Raw genomic sequence first — 7,671 nt, 5'->3', positions numbered from 1 at the left:
AGATTTTTAAACCCAACCAAACTCACTAATTGTAAAGGCAACAGACAATGTTCAAAAATATATGAACAATTAAAATCTTGTTCTCATGGTGTCTTCTTGAGAGATTTACTAAAAGATAAACTACAGTCATCCAAGAGATAACTGGAATAAATAATAAAATAATAAAATAAAAGAGTGGCATAAATACTGAAACTAATTATGGCACTAAATTCCAATCAAGTGTGTAATTATACTGCTCTTAAAAAAATGTAGGTAATTTAAGCCATAACAATATGGAAATGATAAAATTTATTAAAAAATGGGAAAGCTGAAGAAGCAAGAACATGGTCTGTAGCATTAAGATGACTCTCTTAGTAACTAAGACCAAAGATATTTAAATCTGATAAATCACAAAAGAATTTTAAATTATTTTTCTTATAATGCTAAAGTCGCCTGAAAGAAAAGGATAAGTGAAGAGAAAAATATTAGTTTTATTATGGATCATCAGTGAGGAAACTGCATGATCTTTAAAGCAACAAGGAGCTAAAGGTTTTTCTACAGTTACAACAATTACTATGTTTAAAATGGAAATAGAGACTATTCTAATAAAAAGAAAGCAAACACAGAACTAAGAAAGCAGAATACCTTATGAAATGTTGTTAAAAAACATCTATAAATTGGAGAATGTGATATAAAATAAATTACTAACACCAAATTTATGTTGTTCAGACTGTTAGAATCAAACTCACCCACTGAAAGGAAACATGCTTTCAGTTGCATCACAGGCAGATTCCACTCTATTCCACAATCACCTGACTGTTGAAGCTTGAGAACAAAAGGATAGACAAAGAAAGACATGGGATAAAGAAGAGAAGAAGAAAGAAGGAAAAAAAGAAAGAAAAGAGGAAGGGAGGAAATGAGGAAGGCTGGCAGATTGTACATCAGGCAATATTGAACTTAGGATAAAAAGAACCAAACAAGCAAAGAAGAAAACACTACAATGCTAAGTGTGATTCACTTATATTCATATCATATCAGATATTCATATCAAATAATGATATTAATATCTAGGTATTATATGATACATATTTGTAACACAAACTCTATAGCAGGTATAAAGAGTTTTTAATGGTAATACATTATTCATAGATTATTATCCAACCCTCTCAAAGCATGAATCACAAAGGGATTAAAAAAGTAGATAAAAATACTAAAAACATACATAGGTTGACATAATAAAGTAGATTTAATTTATATATATTTAACTGTAAGGTAAAATCATAAAATAAACCTTCTCTTTAAGAAATCGGCCTTAAGGAAGGAAAAAAAATGTGGTCTCATTTGAAGTGAAAGATAAAATCCCAGTAAATTCTAGGATTATAGGCTACTACAGTTTCTAAACACAATGCAATTAAAGAAAAGTTACTAAGAAAATCTGTAGTTAAGAAGCTCCTAGCTTCTGATAATTTTAAGACCCAAATAACTGTCAGAAAAACAGAAATTCTAAAATATCTATGCAATAATAAGTATAATGCAAACACTATGTATTATATTTTATATGGCTAAAAAGGTTCTAAGACTACAATTCACAACCTTAAACACATACCTATTAAACAACAAGAAAAATAAATCCATTAACATCCAAAATTAAGAGAATTTCACTAAATTAAACTTGAAGAAAACAAAAAATATGTATGTGGGTAGAAACAGAAAATAAGACATAGGGGGAAAAAGCAAAATAATAAAACTAATAAGTAAGTCTCAGATTTCTTCTCTGGGTAAAAGAATAAAACAGGAAAATACTGCAACAAATCTGAGGCCTAAAAAGGGAAAAAATGCCAATATGCAAAACAAGAAATAACCAGAGAAAAGAAGCTAAAATAATCATAAGAAACTACTACCCCCAACTTGATGCAAATAAAATGTGATGAAATGGATATCTCCATGACAATATAATCTATACACATCAACCCCAGAAAGCAGAAATTTCAAAGACACCAATTACCATAGGAGAAATACAGAGAAAATTGTCAAAGAGATACTTCCCCCCCAAAATGACACAGTCCAAACAGTTTAATTTACAAAGAAATTTCACATAGCCTTAAGAAATGGTTAATTTCAATACCAAAGTGTTTCAAAGCAAAGAAATGTCAAATTACCACCAAGAAAGTTAGATTAGCAACATCAATAAGAAAAGCATTTCCTTACCAGATGTGCTTAGTATACAAAGAGAATGTAGTCATCCAACTAATTGCTTTAAGTGGGGGAGGGGAGGAACAGGAAAAAGAATGAACTGCAGAATGAAACTGACCAAATCATGTCATGTACATACATGAATATACCACAGTGAATTTCACCTTTATTAAGTCGAATATCTATAAAGTACCTATTTAAAAAATCAATAAATATTCTCATAGAGTAGAGAAGGAAGAACAGGGGGAGTAGGAAGGAAAGAGAAGTACTAGGGACTTTAAATGGAGCAAATAATACATACATGTGTACAGTATGTCAAAATGAACCCCAATATCATGTATAACTACAATGCACTAATACAACCATTTTTAAAAAATAAAAAAGTAAAAATATCCATCAATTACAATAAGTATTCATAATCTTTAATCATTAGGAAAATGCAAAACAAAACTACATTGAATTTCCATTTCACCCCTGTCAGAATGCCAATCATCAAGAAAACAAATAATTACTGCTGGAGAGGATGCAGGGTAAAAGGAACTCTTACACACTTCTGCTGGGAATACATATTAGTACAGTCACTATGGAAATGAGTACAGAGGTTCCTAAAAAAACTAAAAATTAAACTACTATGTGATCCTGCTAAATCACTTGTCAGTATTTTAGCGGCAAGAATTAAAGTTAGCGTACTATAAAGATACAAGTATATTCATGTACAACATGGCACAATTCACAATATCCAAGTTATGTAATCATTCTAGTTGTCACAGATGAATAAAGAAAATGTACTATATTTGCACAAGGAGCAATATTCAGTCAAGAAGAAAAACAAAATTATGTAATTTGCAGGAAAATGGATGGAACTATAGATTATCACATTAAGTTAAATAAGCCAGACACAGAAAGACAAGTATCCTGTTTATATGTGGAAGCTGTGGGGATTGTGGGAAGGACAGAATGAATGTAGAAGCGAGATCACCAGTGAAGAGGAAGAGGACAAAGGTAGGGAAAGGAAAGAGTGTTAATGGGGAGTGAAACTGATCAAATTATGATGTATTCAAGTATAATATACCTGAGTGAAATCTACTGTTGTGTACAATCAATATGCACCCAAAAAAGCAATCAGCAATTAGTATATTAAGATCCAGGGGCTGGGGTTGTGGCTCAGTGGTAGAGCACTCACCTAGTATGTGTGAGGCACTGGGTTTAATCCTCAGCATTATGCAGATAAATAAATACATGAACGGAATGAAGATATTGTGTTAATCTATATCTTAAAAAAAAATTCTTTCAAAAATCCAACTTTAGAAACTGAAGAATGTGACCCAGAAAAGCTTGCTTTTGCATATGCCTTTTCTCTGTGTTTAATGAAAATGTATCCATTTAAGTAATCATGAAATGAATACACACTCTTCTGTTTCACCACATCCTCTCCAAATGAATTCTTGTTGACTTAAAGAAAATAGAAAAGCCTGGATGAACATGCAGGAGTTTACATTAAGTGCTGTAAGGCAGACACAATGAATCATTGACTGCTACATCTTACTCACATGAAGAATCTGAAAAAGGTGAACTTCGAGATGAACAGAGTAAAATGATGGTTACTATGGCTGTGCTGTTTGGAGTGCAGATGTAATGTTGGTCCAAAAAATGTAATTTCATAGGTATAAGAAGGTCAGAGTTCTACTCACAACATGATGTGAGTAATTAGTATATTGTATTCTTGACAAATGCTAATAGAATGGATTTAAAGTGTTCTAACATACTCTAAATACAAAATGATAGTTACATGAAAGAATACATGTGTAAATTAGCTATATTTGGTCATTACATCTTGTATATATACTTTAAAACATCATCCTACACATGGTAAATACAACTTAATTTGTCGGTAAAAATCAATCAATAAAAATATTTTTAAATTTTTTTAAATAAAGTTTCTGACAGACTTGTGTATGTGATGGTTGTAAAGGGAAGTATGTGTGTGTGTCTGTGTGTGTGTGTGTGTGTGTGTGTATGTGTGTATACAAAGATCAACAGTTGGTACTGAAAATTAATAGAAAAAGAATAAAGCATTCCAAAAAAAGGCTTACTGTAGCCATTTAAGAAAGCTAAAACTGCAGACTTTTCACTTATCACTATACACTAAAAATAGCCTCCAATATTTGAAAATTATAATGAAATTTCTAAAAATTAACTAATTTATAAACATGTAAGAAGATATAATTCAAGATTCTTTGATAATTTTGTAGTGGAAAAATTCTTAAACACTTTACCTAAGATCTAAAATACATTTAAAAATCAAAAACTTAACTTATAAATGTATACAGCATTAAAAACCCAAACATAAAATTCAAATACAAAGCAGATTGAGAAAAAAAAGAACTAATTGTCAGAAAATCCAAGCATTCTTAAAAATATGCAGAAAATAATTAACCCAAAAGGAAAATGAGTGGATAATAAACAAATCTCTCTCTCTCTCTCTCTCTCTCTCTCTCTCTCTATCTCTCTCTCTCTCTCTCTCTCTCACACACACACACACACACACACACACACACACACACACACAATATAGCACTGAACACATTCTCTTGAAAAGATAACCTCACTAGTAACAAGAGAAAAGCATGTTAATTATTGGGCATCATTACTAGTTGGGACAAAAGTTTAATGATGATAATGTTAAATGCTGGTCCAAGTGCCAAGTGACAGTGGTATTCTTCAAAAGTTATAAAAAGGATATTACAGAAATTATGGAAGGAAATTTAGCAGCAACAATGTGTATCTTAGAAGCCCTGCTCTTTCATATTATCACTTCTTTTCTGATTTTCTTCTCGACCTATTAACGATCATATTTAGAAAGGTATCTGGAATAAATAATGTTCACCATATCATTGCTTACAAGAGAAAAAAATTTAACAACAATTAATATATTAGGCACATTAATTAATGGGCACATGTCAATAAAATGTAGAGCATTTCAACTATGAGATATTTTGTGACAATTGAAAGAACTAAGGATAAACTAACAGAAAAGAGTGTCAAATGCATAAATTTTTTTGAATACTTATTAAGTATTCAAACAATTTACATCATTTTTGTATTTTGAATACTTATTAAGTATTCAAAAAATTTACATCATTTGTGTATTTTGAATACTTATTAAGTATTCAAAAAATTTACATCATTTGTGTAAAATCAAACAAAACACTGTATGTTTTTACATATACACAAAAGTGTATATAAGCCCATAGAAAAAGAGCTAGTAGAATGCATACCAAATTTTTAACAATCTTGATACCTAGGGGAAAAATGAGATTGAGAAAAGATATGATTAAGATGTGGCTAATTTTAATGTATCTATTTTCATTTTATGTCATTTATTATTCATGGTAAATTCATGGTAAAACTAAACTTTAAAAAAGTCTTAAGATCACTCAAGTTAAATGGTGAATACTTTAAAAAAAGCAGAGTTCCATGATCTCAGACTGCTAACTGATCCACAATGACCTCTTAGGAATTCTCACTGTATTCTTTGCTCCTGAACAATTACCTATGGTATTGGCATTTAATGTTCTATAGTATTCATTTTTAAAAAAATATTTTTTTTATGTAGGAAAGCAGCACTTATGTAATCAACAAATATGAAAATTGTTTATAAGGTCCTCTCATGTAACTGTGTACCTAGTTACTTTCTAAACTGTGTCCTTTGTAAACTATGTCAAATGGTCATTTGACATGCCTTGAAAACTTCCAGTAACAGAAAGGTTAAGTATGGCCTTGTGTTGAATATCTCTGTACTCTGTAACCCCTGGATTCTTGTCCCATGGCAGCTCTTCCATTGGCTAGATGAAGGTGTGCTCTTTCTCCTGTGAATCCCCTAGCTGTGCTTAATTCTTCAAGAAACTGAAGCAAACTCTATTTTATAAAGAGGAAATAAGAAAAACATTTTGTTTGCACTACCAGACATACTGCCATCCTATTTTGTGTGTCTTTAAACTTCTTTCTTATCAGTTAAATTAGAAAGATTTTCCTTCTTCCCTCTAGGACTAGTAGGATTTAGATAAGTAGTATCCTCCAACTGCTCAAGTGTGAGATGATGGAGGAATTTTCTGAGGAGAAATGATTAGAAAATGACAGCTGTAATGTGATCACCAAATTAATCCACTTTATGGATTAATCATTTGAATGGATTAATGTGGTAATTGCCTACAGGTAGGACATGGCTGGAGGAAGTAGGTCAATGGAGGTGTGCATCTGGGGTTTATATTTTGTCCCTGGTGAGTGAAGCTTTCTCTGCTTTCTGGTTGCCATATTTCGAGCTGCTTTCCTACACCATGCCTTCCTGCCATGATGATCTGCCTCACCTTGGGCTCAGAGTAGTGAAGCTGGATCACCATGTACTAAAGCCCTGAAACCTTAAGCCAAAAGAAACTTTTCATTTTCTAAGCTGATCTTGTCAGGTCTTTTGGTCACAGCAAAAATAGCAAAAAAAAAAAAAAAAAAAAAAAAAAAAAAAAAAAACCCGGATTAAACACTAGAACAAATATGTTTGGTCCCTGTATCAGGCTAACACCCCCACCCTTTTTCTTTGCCCTGGAAGCTGTGAATATGTTATCTTCCCTGGGATCTCTGCAGATATAATTAAGTTAAGAATTTTGATAAGAGAAGATTATCCAAAATTTTTCAAGCAGGCTCAATGTAATTATAAGGATCCATTTCTGGCCTTCAAAACTGTATGATTAAAGAAAATGTGTTGTTTTAAGCCACTAAATTTACTGTGATTTGTTACAGCATCAATAGAAACCAATACATCCCCTTTTCTTTTCCAGCTTGTTGAAAATTTCACTTTAGGAGGTCTTCTGACTACTGGATATTTAAACTTTTCTCAATAAGATTCCTTGCACTGGCATTTAAACATATGCAAGCTTCCAAATTTAAAACAAAGCAAAACAGAAAACACTAAAATTTACCTTCAGCTCAAATACCTTTTTTTTAAACCAACTGCTAGTATCATATTACTGTTGTTGTTACTATTGTTAACATTAACTTGGGAAGATTCAGTTTGATCCCAGGTCCTATATACTCAAAATGAGGTTTTTATATGAAATTATCTTTAAGATTTTTTTCCATTTAAAGGGAAAAATAATCAATCTAAACTTAAAAAGACACTCAATTCCTGAAAAAAAAAGGAACATGTTTGTATATTTAACAGACAGCTGACTGGCAACAAGTCCCTACAATTTAAAACTTCTATTCAGATGGAGGGCTTAAGTACCACTCTCTTAAATGTCATCACCATCGCAAAAATAAAAAGGAATATGTTGACTGGCTACAAATCAATGTTTGCTGACTGAAGACAAAAAATTATGATTGATCTTCTCTTACATATTAGAAGTCATACATAATAAACCACCATGCAATGTCTTGCCCTAGTCTTCTTCATACCTATCAAGAAACTTCCAGTGTCTTTATAAAAGCTGCACTTTTCCTAACCAG

The sequence above is a fragment of the Ictidomys tridecemlineatus genome, unplaced genomic scaffold (genome assembly GCF_052094955.1).
Source record: "Ictidomys tridecemlineatus isolate mIctTri1 unplaced genomic scaffold, mIctTri1.hap1 Scaffold_249, whole genome shotgun sequence".
Lineage (NCBI taxonomy): Eukaryota > Metazoa > Chordata > Mammalia > Rodentia > Sciuridae > Ictidomys > Ictidomys tridecemlineatus.
Note: the sequence above shows the minus strand (reverse complement) of the source record.